Below are 13306 nucleotides of genomic sequence, written 5' to 3'. Positions count from 1 at the left end.
TGGTTTGGAAGAACAGATGAACAATTTATGCAACTGTCCCACTTCACATCTGAACACAGTTGAATCAGTGGGCCAGAAAGAGTCTTACCATGTCCCACTTGCTAGTACTTTACATAAACTTAACTTCAGAATCAAAGAAAAATAAGGCTGGAAGGTATCTCAAGAAGTCATCTAGTTCAGCCTCTTGCTCAAGACAAGGCTATCCCTGACTACACCATCCCAACCAAGTATTTATCTAACCTCCTCTTAAAAGCTTCTAAGCATGGAAATTCCACAACCTCTCTAAGTAGCTTGCCCCTCCACCTTCACAGATCAGAAGTTCTTCCTAATATCCAACCTAAATTTCCATTGCTGTACCTCCCCCTCAAAGCCTGAGGACAGTCTGCATCAGTGGCTCAACTTTTTTTTGAACTCGAGGCACCCTTCCATAACTTTCTGAATTGAGTGTCGAATTCCAAAAACTAATGTATTAGAGTACTTACCTCCTTATGCAAGGGCTGGGCTTGGCCAAACAGGGATAAGCCTGAGCCTGGCTTATCTTCTTAGCTTGCTTACTTATCTCCTCACACCTCACTGCACCCTTCAAAGGATCTGGGGTATATCAGACTGCCCTGGCCCCTGGGTTAAGAATCACTGGTATATTACTATCCTCTTTATAATCACTTTTCAGTTATTTGAAGACTACTATCAACCCCTGCATCCCAGTCTTCCCAGATCAAATTATCCTATTTTTTTCCGCTTTTCCTCATAACTCCTATTTCACAGATCTCTAACAATTTTTGTTGCTGTCTGATATACTCTAATTTGTACATGTCTTTCTTGTAGGGTGGTGCTCAACACTTGACACAATAATTCCAGGTGAGGCCTCGTCAGTGCTAAATACAGCAAAGGAGCACTTCCCTTGACTTGCAAGAGACACTCCGGTTAATACAACCCAGTATGCTATAAACGTTTTTTTCTTTTTTTCCACAAAGAGCGTGCTGTTAGCTCATTCAGCTTGCACTAAATCCCCCAGGTTTCCCTCTGCCTTACTGCGGCATAGCAAGTCATTCCCTGTTGTTTATCTGTGCATGCAATTCTTCCGTTCTAAGTGCAGGACTTTGCACTTGCCCTTGTAGAATTTCATTTGATTAATTCTGGACCCTTTTTCCACTTTATCAAGGTCATTCTGAATCCCATCTCTACCCTCCATGGTGTCTGCACCTCCACACAGCTTGGTCTCACCTGCAAAGCTGGTAAAAATGCAGTCCATCCTTCAAAACATGAATGAAGATATTAAGCCTTCATGAAAAGTGCTGTGCCCTCCCCAGTAACATCACATAAAGAACAGTACCTGTAAGCTGAACAAAACTGCAGTTTCCATCTCTGTAGAATATTATCTCCTTGATCTCTTATTTTAAAAATCCACTGTATTACTTCCCATAAAGACATGCAAACTTAACACAAAGGTGCACTGTTTTAACCCGTCTTTTGCATGCATATGCACACCCACCACCAAAACATGAAACCTTCACATTCATAGACAAATAAGATCAGAATCATAGAAAATCATAGGAAATGAAGGTTGGGCGGGACCTCAAGAAGCCACCTAGCCCAAGCTCCTTCTCAAAGCAGGACCTTCCCCAACTATCTCATCCCAGCCAAGGCTTTGTCTAGCCAGGTCTTAAAAGCCTCTAAGGATGGAGGTTCTAGCACCTCTCTGGGTAGCCTGCTCCAGTGCTTCACTACCCTCCTGGTAAGAAAGTTTTTCCTAATATAACCTAAATTTCCCTTGCAGCATCTTGAGACCATTGCTCCTTGTTCTGTCATCCGCCACCACTAAGATTTAGTAATAGACAAAAACTTCAGTAACAATCTCAACAGCACCCAAGCCTGCTGACAGATGTGGAAGAAAAACCCCAAAAAAACCCAACCCCCCCCAAATGCACTTTATCAGAAGCAGCAGCACAATAGTTCAACCAGCTCCACAGCATTTGTATAGATCACAGGCTTCAGCAGGGCTTTTGGGTGCTTTTATCTAATAACTGACTCAATCAGCTATTAGATGAAAGCACCAAAAAAGCCCCTCAGAGACACCCGATCTATACAGACTTTGGGCAAGCTGGGTCAAACTGAAGTGATCCCTCTTCTGGGCATGTACTGGGCTCCGGGGCACACCGAGTTTAAAGCACTGTTTTTGTTTTCTACATCTGTAAGCATCCTAAATGATTTATGTCACACTTGAAAATGAGGTTTAAGTTCTTATCAGGGCTTTACAAAGATCTCCAAGGAAGCTGGGATGTCTTTTGAGCCTAAAAGCACATCTCACATTTCTCCCAGCTATATAACTGATCCAGTATAAGATATTAATAAACAAGTCCCATTTCTCACATACTCCCCTCACACATTTCAAATCCTGGCATAAGTAGTTTTCATGAGCGGGGTTTAGCGGATGTCTAGACAGAAAAATGATGGACGCTCATGTGATCCTTTGCTGTATTCAGCACTGATGAGGCCTCACCTGAAGGTCTGTATCAAGCCTTGAGAAAGAAAGTCCCACAGAAGGGACACCCAAGGCAGCTGGCTCACATACTGATAAGGGGTCACCAGGGCAGCACCAATTCAGCTCAGGCTACAAAACCAGCCTAGGACCCTGAGGAAATAGTCAGGCAGGTAGCCAACGGGTGCTAATGCCTGTGCAGCCACCTCTCCACCGGTATCCGCCTGTCTATACAACCTGCAATGGAGACACTTCAGGAGTCACTTGCCTCAACGATTCTCTGTCTCCAGATGCTGTGTCACCACAGATTACGACCCTCTTTTGCCACGGCGGAGAGAGACTCTGTCCATGGGCATTTCCCCCTTCAAGCACTCGCAGATGACTGTGGAAGCAGAGCAGCTGCGAGGTCAGCCTGGGGGACACTTCCCAGACCCCCGGACCACCATCCCCCCTTCCCCTGAGCTTCGCCTGCTCGGACCCAAGCAGAGGCAAGGCTCCCAGGACCACCGCCAGCCGCGAGCACGCTGGGCTCCAGTAGGGCGCCAAAAGCAGCCCCGCCAGCCACGCTAGGCTGCAACCCTGCCAGAAAAAACTGGAGAGGCAGCACCCTAGGAGCCAACTGCCCAGCCCAGACTACATGGGGCACCTCTATCCAGCTCGGCCACCTTCAACACCGGGGATCCCCCAAGGGGGTCAGGACAGCGCAGGAGAGGCAGGCTCCGACTGACCCCCCGCAACCCAGAGCCGGCTCCAGCTCGCCAAAGGCGCTGCCCCCGGGGCGCTCGCACCAAACACGCACCCGCCGCACCGGAGCCGGCAGGAAGGACGAGGCGACTCGGATTGGCTCCCGCAGCAGAGTGGCGCGGCCTGGAGCCAATCACGTGCAGCTCAGCTTGAAGCGCTAGGAGACGACAGGGGCAGGGTGTCCCGGCTGTTGGGGTCATGCCCCGCCCCCTCTCCCTCGGCGCACGTCCGCCTTGGCCAGTACCAAGCTCGCCTCGCCCCGCCCCGCCCGGGTCTAACGGCCGCCCCGCGCCACGTGACTAGCCTGGATTCGCCCGGCCGCGCTGTGTCTTACAAATGTGAAGAGTGAAGGGGTCTGGCCCTTGCTGTAAGGGTTTTAGTGGGGAGAGAGGCCCAAATACAATCAAAGTATACCAGCCTGCGGAAAACGCTGCCAGATGCGGCCAGTTTGTCTCCAGCCCCTAAATGATAAGGAATTCTGTGCATCCCTCAGCCCGAAATATATATAACTCCACCTCCAACACTCACAGCCCGAATCAATTCCCATCTTCTCCAACACAACGTTTGCTCCTCCTTGCTGCCTCTGTTCTTCCTTATCCAGGTCGAAGCAGAGGCAGCGCAAGGCTAGGGTTACCATACGTCCAGGTTTTCCCAGACATGCCCTCTTTTGGGGTCCTCCCATCGAGGTCTGGGTGTTTTTTTAAAGTGTCAACAAAATGTCCTGAGTGGAGGCAGAGCATCGAAGCCTTTCCCAGCTTGCCCTAGCAAGGAGCTGCTTGGGGATGATGGGGGCAATTGTAGGCAGGGGCATCACGAGTGTCCGCCTGCAAGAAGCAGGGGGAGGTGGGTGCCTGCCCCGCCAGCAGGGAGAGGGAGCTTGGTGGCTCTTGGGGAGCTGTGTGGGCTGGGGGGCTGGGGGTCAGGAGTGAAGGGCAGCAGCAGGGCTGGGGGGCCTGTGGCTTAGGAGTGAGGGGCAGGGTACATCACTGCCCCCCTCCCACAGCATATTACCCCTCCCCAACAGGTATCCTCTTTTTTGAAACTGGAAATAGGGTAACCCTGCCAAAGCCCAATCCAGCCCACGGTCAGCCCCACACCGTTTATCTGGTCTGCTCATCATCCTTTCTCTTTCCCCGCCTTTCCCAGACTGGCTGTTGCAGAGATGAAGGTCAGGAGTGGGGGGGAGCAGACTGACCTATTTTCAGAGAAGGGAAAGAAATGAGGCTGCTGCGGGGCTGCCTTTGAGTTGCTGGATTTTATTTTTTATTTTTTTGCTCCTTCCTGCCCCTTTCGGTCTTCTCCTATGCAAAAAGTTCCTCCAGGCTCCACAAACTATGAAAGAGATTCTTGCCTGCTTAGTGCTCTGTTGCAGGAGGTAGTGAGTGAGAGGCAAGCTGGTAGAGAGGATTTCATCCAGGAGGCCTCAGATTGTCTTGACTAGGACTGCTCACCAGGGGACAAAGAGGAAGCATGTGATGCAACTAGGATCACATCTGGCTATTTTTGACTTGTGAGCCTGAAGGAGCAAGCCCCCTTTTAAATCTGGATTGACTAAAGAGCAGCCTTTGGCAAGAGTCTAGATTAGGGCTCAAATTCATGCCACTGTACCAGAGTAAAAAGCCTCAACTGCTTTGCCATCACTCTACTCAAAACTTGCCACCTGAGTTGGTGAGTGTAATGCTAGGAAGTTACAGATTGTACCAGGATTTCTGCGTTCAGCTCCAAGGAGTGGTATTGTTTTAAAATAATCAAAAACACATAGAGCATCTCCTACCCTCCAGTGCAACAGGCCTGATTCAGTTTAATAACTGCAAAGCACATTTCTATTCAAAATCAAAATGCACATTTTCTTCTGAAAAAGTAATTGCCCTTGAGCAACTGCTTTTCAAAGCCTCAGGGATTCAGGTTGGACACATGCATGATGTATGCTTCAAATGTATGCCACAGATTTATTCTGAGCAATAAGGACACCAGAGCGAGAAAGGTTAAGCTCTTTTTTTAACTGGCTAAATAAGAGTCTGCAACTGAGAAAGAGACAGTTTAGCCTCCCCATAGGCAAAGTGAGACAGAGAGACTTAGTGAGGGAGAAACTGTGATGTGCTCCTAGAAGAGAGGGGGTTTTCTGTTAGGGCAGGGGGGAGGTTATTTTTTACCATTCCAAAGAGTAGATCCTGCTGGGCTCTCATGTGTCTGTGGTCCAGGCAAAGGAAAAGGAGTAAAAAACCCTCTCCCTCTCCCATGCATAAGGACTGGGAAGAAATGCAATCCCTGCACACAGCAAAGCACATCTCGCTGCATAACAAGCCTCTCAGGGGCATCCAGCATTCCAGAGAGGGCAGGGAAGTCTCTGCCACGGCTCTGCTCTCCCTCTATGTGAAGGCTACATGGAGCTAGCCAGCCTGCGCTGGTGAGCCTTCTGCATACCTGTGGCACTAAATTTTTGTGCCCTGTATGCTAGGATGTCCGGAAGGTATTCTGTCCCTGTGGGGGAAATGGTTTCCAGTATTCCTGCCTCATGGCCTTTTCTCCCCGCACCCATTATGCAGACCTGGCTGGGGGACTGGAACAAGGATCCATTCCTCCCCTCACCTCTCCTCAGCTGACAAGTGGGAGGCTGGCAAAAGGGTAGAGCTGCACTGCAGGGGGAAATCCTCCACTTTGGGGGCTTCCCCCCCACCCACTGTGCAGACCCCAACCACAGGGACCCGGGACTGAAGCAGGGGTCCATTCTCCCCCTGCTCACTCCCCACAGCTGACAGGCAGAGGGCAGGTGTGGGAGTGGGGCTTGGGCATTTGCAGCCTGGCAGAGCCGTGCTGTGGGGGGGGAAGGCCCCCATCTGGGGGGCTTTCCCCCCACCCACTGTGCAGACCCTGGCTGTGAGCCAGGGTCAGAGCAGGGGTCCATTCCCCACCCCCATTCCCCTCACTCCATTCTCCCGAACCTCAGAGGGCTTCCCCCAGCCCTGCCCTGCTGTGCAGACCCCAGCAGAGGGGAGCCAGGGCTGGGGTAGGTCCATTCCCCACCTCATTCCTCCCTCTGCTGCTGCAGGTGGGGCTGGGGAAGCTGCCTCAGCTCTGTGACAGCCAGGGGCAGGGCCATCTTAACCAGACAAGCTGGGGCAGAAGCTAACCCACCAGACCTGCAAGGGGAGGGTTACTGGGGGCACTGCAATGCATCCTGGGGTGCTGGGGGACTGAGACCTAACTTGTATTGGGAGGAGATCTGGGACAGAAGTTCGATAGACTGGTTTTAACATAAATCAGTTAAGTCTGATACTACATCCATCCAGGCCTATCTTAAACTGGTTTTAGCCATTTTTAAACCAGTTTATGTGCACTGAACTTCTGTTCTGTTACAGGTTTAAACCAGTTTCTTATCCCTTATACTGGTTTATGTGTAATGTCTGTCCCTAGCCTAGATATTATGATGTCTAGCTTGTTGTAGTTAACATTACATAATCTCAGGCCACAAGCAAGGTCTTATTCAAGAATGACTTGCAAAGCTGTTATCACCACATATCACTGGCCCCTTAGCAGATCATTTCATCAATATAAATAACAGACTGCCTTCAATCAGAGTTTAAACCTGCAGAGGAAGGAGAAAGATCTGGCTCAAATCTTTTCCCTCTTTGCAGAAAGTTTCACCCAGTCGGCAGCTACGATCTCTAAGAACAGCTAGACTGTTTTTCAAGGTGTCAAAACTGGAACCTTTCCAGGACATAACAGCTTCTAAGTTCATGAGATAAGCAGTTAAGAAAAGTTCTCTCAGCAAATAAGCTTTCATGTGTATAGTGGTGCAATGAGGCTGCATACAAGACTATCAAAAAAATCAATGAAATGGAGCAGAGTAGACACAAAAGAAAATATAATTAGAAAGAAGCTGGTAGGAGAAGTGGGTTTCATATTTACCAAAATCTTCCTCATTCCCCAGTCATGCTGCTCTAGTCCTTTGATATTTCCTCTCAGTTATTTCTAGAACACGTCTACCTTGATGCCAGACTCTATCCAACATGTGAGATACCTTCATTATACAGTTTCAAATTCAAAGGAGACTTTTCTGTTCAAGTTCTAACCCTGCACTCCTTCCTTTCTACCATCTCCTCTAGGTTCCCCTGCTACCAGTGGAACTCCTTGTCTCTCCTCCCCATTCTCTTATTTCCTCAGTTTGTCTGACAACATCCCCATTGTTCCTGACACTCAAGCCTGTAACCTAAATATCCTTTGGCTGCACCCTCTCACTTGATCTACACATCCAAGTAATGTCTAGCACTTGCCTGCTGTTCCTCAATACCTATTTTTAAGAGCCAGCCTTTTTCTTCTCTTAGGGCTGCTCAGACACTTGTCTTCTTCCATCACTCAGGTCTTCCTGATACTTCCTTTGTTTTCATCACGTCCCTCAAGCCCTGTGACTCCCCACCCCCCAGTAATTTCTACTCGTCACCTCTCTTCTCTGAAGTCCTTCACTGGGCACCCTTTCTCTATCTCAAGTTTCCTGTCCCCACAACTTTGTATGCCCAACCTATCAGCTCCTACTTCTACTTCTATCACCCCCTGCTCCATCAGAGATTTCAGACCAAATCACCTTTTGCATTTTTGTCTCAACCACTTTTATGTTTTCTTCCACCTTAGAACAAATTACTCTCTCAAAGAATTCATAATGCCACGGCTGTCTTCCTCCAAATACTTCCTCAAAACACTAATGCAGTTGAACACATAGCAGATTTGCATAAATGCATGTATTTACTGCCTGTTCCCTCATCTTTTCAACACTAGGGCACAACCTCACCTGGTGCAAATGACCAAACTATTTGTCTGAAATTTGTATGTCTCAAAACCACCTCTAGCTTCCAACCATCCTCCAAGACTTGCATCAGAGTGGCTCCAATGAAGCAATAATACAAGGAATGTGAGCCTGGTCTTGGCAAGTTCCAACTGAGGACCTGCTTGGTCTGTTCTGATGATCTGTTATATAATCTTATTGTTTCTTGCATTAATCAGACAGTAAGTGCCTCAAGATAGGATCTGTTTCACTTAATGGCTGTGCAGTTCCTAGTAAAATAGGCTTTGATCCTGTTTTGGGTCTCTACACAATAACATTATGATGTAGGATATGCACTCTCAATAGGCAACCCCCTTTGTGCCAAAATCAGAGTGATAGATCTACTCAGAAGGCTAATAATATATACCAGCTCCTTTCTAAACTAACATTTAAATTGTGTAATTTAATAGCAGGCAAATTTAATTAATATAGAACAAACACAAGTGCGTAAACTCTCAAACTAGCCCTTCAGGTCTTTAAGCTGCAATGCATACTTGTTCCTACAAATATTATAGTTTTATTGCATTATCTCCTCTACCAAGTGGCAGAACAAGAGCAACACCAGTAATCTATAAAAACAGTAATTTAACAAGAAAGTTAAACCCCAGCAACTGAAAACCACAGAGCTTTATATACAAGGTGTTAGAATCAACAACTAAACCTCAAACTGATTTTTATAGTCAGCCACTATCGTTGAGTTTGAACTAAATCCAGTTTGATATCTTCCTGAATGCTTATCTCATTTTTACTTCTCTAAAATACACACTGGGCATGTCTACACATGCTATTAATGCTATAAAGGCTTACTGTACAGTAACATACTGTGCAGTAAGCCTTCCCTGGGATCATGTCTACACATGCTCCCTGTTGGAAGCAAATCTGTACCCAGCCAGAACAGCCCTGCTCCTACCCTGGGTTGATCCTACCCTGCTCCGGCCCCCTGCAACAGCCAAGGGGTGCTAGCCTGGGGGATGGCAGTGAGCAAGGGGCTATGTACACGGAACCAGGAGAGCTCTGCCAGTTGCAGCGGCAGCTGTCTCCTTGCCCTATACACATCAGGAGGGGTCCTGATGTGCACAAGGCCAGGAAACGGCTGCCGCTGCAGAATCCTCCCAGCCCTGTACCCATGGGACAAGCCCTGTGCCCAGGAGAGCTTCTCCACATAGCCTGGGACTGGCTGGGAACTGTCCCCTTTCTGGGACAGCACCCAGCCATCTCTGGGCTGGACAGGAATTTCCCTGAGCAGCTTGGAGCTGAGTGAGAACTGTCCCTTCTGAGACAGCTCTCAGCCAGCTCTGGGCTGCATGTGGATTTTCCGGGGCACCCAGAGTTGGCTGGAAACAGTCCCCCTTTTGCGGCAGCTCTTAGCCAGTTCTGGGCTGTGCAGAGATTTTCCTAAGCAGCCTGCGTCTGGCCAGAAACCTTCTGAGGCAACTCCCAGTCAGCTCCAGGCTGTGTGGAGACTTCCCAAACAGCCCAGGACTGGCTGGAAACTGTCCTTTCTGGAAATCCACGTGCTGCCCGCAGCTGGCTAGGAGCTGCCCCAAAAGGGGAACAGTTCCTGGCTAGCCCTGGGGTGCTTGGGGTAATCCACATGCAACCTAGAGCTGGCTGGGAGCTGTCCTAGAAGTGGAACAGCTCTCAGCCAGCCCTCGGCTGTTTAGGGAAGCAGGGAGCTCCTGAGTTCCAGCACTGCTCAGCTCCTGGTGCCTGCAGGGAGCAGCCTCACCTGGGGTCCTTCGGCAGCCATAGTCATGGCAATCTTGCAGCAAGTAGCCAGGCTGGCAGCTGGAGTGTGGCTCCAATTTTAGAAGGTGTACACTGCTGCCACATGCACCGCCCCACTTTTTTTTAGGGACAGGTTTTTTTGACCCTGGTATCTCCCAGGGTCAAAAAAATCCCCTCACATTGCAAATTAGCAGCATGGGGAATACCTGCATGTGCAACAAGTGCATTGTGTAGCGCCACATATGGGTCTGCAATGAGGAATACTGCACATCTGTACTTGTCTGAATGTGCTCCTGGTGTTGGGGTGATCAGGAACAAATTTGATCCCAGTCAGTGTCTACACATGCACTATTGCAGAGAATATATTGTGCAGTTAGTTTATTATCTATATTTACAGGCAATTTCTAACTGCAAAATAGACCAATTCACTGTGCAGTAAATGAAGTGCCACATGTAGACCCTAATGCTTTACTACACAGTAAATTAATCTACTGTGCAGCAAAGCATCTCATGTAGACACACCCACAGGGTGGTTCTGTTATAATCAGTGGCAAAAATCCCTTACATTTCAGTTAGGACAGGATTTCACCTACAGCAGGCTAAGATCTACTGTCATTTAAGAGTGGCAGAAACATGGAAGAATTCTATTGATGATTCCAGTGGAGGACCTGCATAATGGCATGGGCGTAAGAACAAACAGAATTTGCAGTGGAAGACTACTAATATTCTTTATAGTTAGCATGGCTAAACTCCAGAAGACCCATGTTTTACATCAAATATGTTCTTGAATCCAAATCTTTAAGTCAAATTCAGCTTTCAAAACCATCTCTATAAATGTAATATAAAAATTAACTCTGCTCTTCCTTTAAAGAGGGAGGGCAGATTTCAGCCTCTTATATACCCAGCCATGCTTTTGTCAGTTAATATAAAGGCACATAGGCACAAGGCATTAATAAAGCTACATTATTTTGCTTAAAATTCAATCAAATTTCTAAAATAATGTGTAATGAAAATGAGTAAGATACAAGCTGGGATTTTTGTGGGTGATATCTTTTATTGGGCCAACTGCATGGTTGAGATTGACTTAGACAAACTTTAAATGAAACACATTCTTTATCAGGTCATTTAAAAGCTTGTCCAAGTCGATCCCAACCATGCAATTGCTTCAATAAAAATATCACCCACAAAAGTCCTTGTCTCTTGCCCAATTCCTGGACCATCGTGGCTACAACACCACTCCATCAAGATTCAGATTCAAGTTTGAATATTTCCAAAAGGACATTTCAAATAAATGGGAATTTTAGCTAAATTGATAGAAAAATACTTTCTGACTTTTAAAAAAATACCTTTATATCTGCCTGTCTTGGTAGATTTCATATCTCATATTTTCACATTTCCATAGAGAAAGTAAGATAATTTAAATGCTATCCTGGAAATCTGGTTCTAATATAAAAATTAAAAAGAGAAGAATTCCCCAAAAAGTGTCCCAAAAACATTTCTTTGCATTAGGCATTGTGGTCAGAACATATTCTTCAAAAAAAACACCCTACCTTGAAAAGTATTCAGTTTCTTTACACCCTCTGTAAAAAAATATGGAAGTGGGGCAGAACTTACATTCCTTTTGCACTTGAAATTAAAGAAAGCAGAAAGTAATGGTAAGCAGAATTGTGGCCACAGTAAATACATATTTTGTACATCACACAGAACAGCAATGCACAACTGACGTGATGTATGAAGTAATTCTATTATAAGGAAAAGCACTTAAAGCACATGCTTACTTTCAAGCACTGACCTTAACATGTGCTTAAATGCTTTCCTGAAAAAGGATGTTTTCATAAGTAAAGAGTCTGTCTGCTTGAGACTGGAGAGACCTCTTTCCAAAGTAGTGCAAGTTAATCAAGGTAAAGAAAGGGGTATTTAACATTAGAACAAAGTAAATTCAGGAAAAGTAAAAACAGGAAATACAGAATTAACCGTAAGGCCAAAGTTTGCCTATTTCTAGAACCATTTCTGAAGATTCAGGGATATTCAATTGTTTTTAAATTTGGCAGCAGAGGGTGTTTTTTGCCATTTCTGTATTCCCATTGCCAGTGTTATAAGATTAAATTAATTTTTTGCTGTTTAAAGAGAAGGGAAAAGACTATCATGAATGTGGGTTTTTTTCTAAGAAAAAAACAAGTGATGAAATAGAGAACCTTCAGACGTCAGTAAAAGACTGTCAGGCAGGAGATAACCAAAATGAGACAGAAAGGGTGGTACTGACACAAGACATGATAAGTTCAGCACAAACATACTGGAGAACACTGATATTTTAGTGCATGGTAACAACAGCGGGATCTGGAAAAATAAACCAAAGGCAAAAAACAAAACTCACCAGTGAAATTTGAGGAAGGGAAAATAGGCCCTGAAGGCCAAAATTAGGACCTTCCTTCATCTTCCCTCAAAACAGACAAAACAGTCATTCACTTGGGGTGGTTGGGGCAGGGGTTGTTTAAAAATTTCTTTCACTGTTACAATGAGAAGTGAAAACAGCTAAACTTCAAATTGCTGACGTCTGTATGTGGAAGGCCTTTCCCTGAACACTGTCAAAAGCACAAAAGTTCATCTGGCCACTTTGTACATTACCAAGTCTCTATGTTATAGTGCTCCCCTACACAAGAACTGTGCCTACACACAGCCCCATTGCTGTCTAGTCCTGTTCCTTGTTTGCAAACCCACGTGTACCCGCTGCTACCATATGTTAAATATGTTCAGCCTTATTCTCTTCTCACACTGATTTAACATGGCTGGAACTTCACATATGTCAGTGGAGTTAGTCCTGATTTAAAAGGGTCAGCAAACAGAATCAGGCCTTCCATTTACTGTGTAAGATATAATCACATAAATCCGCAGATATATCAAGGCACAAATTAGAGTTAATTCATGTTCCATGTTAGCTCTTTTTACAATGTTTTTTCCATGTAGCCAGCACCAGCGGTGAATCCAGGGAAGATGCAGTGGTGCAGTCACACCCCTCTTCACCACTGACAGCTCTGATCTTGAAGGCTGGAAACATGCACAGTGAGCTTGCATCCTGGACCCCCTACTGGCTGAGACTAATGGACAGAGCATGGACTGAGAGCCAGGAATCCTTGGGGTTTAATTCTAATCTGACACCAGTTTTATACGGGTAATTTAAAGAGAATTACACCTGACTCACATTCATTTGTGATCAGAATCTGGCCACTCCTATTTCCCTCTCACCTAGAAGCACACTGTAAAGTCTAGAGCAGTGGTCCTCAACCTTTTTGGATTTGAGGCACCCCTCACTGGACTCCAAGCACCCCTTCATAAAACTTTTGTGAATTGAGTGGCACCCAGTTTCAAAAACTAATTTATAGATTACAGTGCTTATTACCTCCTTGCAGAGGGGCCTGGCAGTGGGAATGGGGAATTGTCCACATAGGGACAAGCCTGAGCCTGCTCTTATTTACATAGTTTAACTGCTTATCTACCAACACCTCATTTCTCACAGCACCCGTCAAAAGATCCAGCGG

The sequence above is a fragment of the Gavialis gangeticus genome, unplaced genomic scaffold (assembly GCF_001723915.1).
Source record: "Gavialis gangeticus isolate Ggan-Ray unplaced genomic scaffold, GavGan_comp1, whole genome shotgun sequence".
Classification (NCBI taxonomy): Eukaryota; Metazoa; Chordata; order Crocodylia; family Gavialidae; genus Gavialis; species Gavialis gangeticus.
This window is presented reverse-complemented; position numbering follows the sequence as displayed.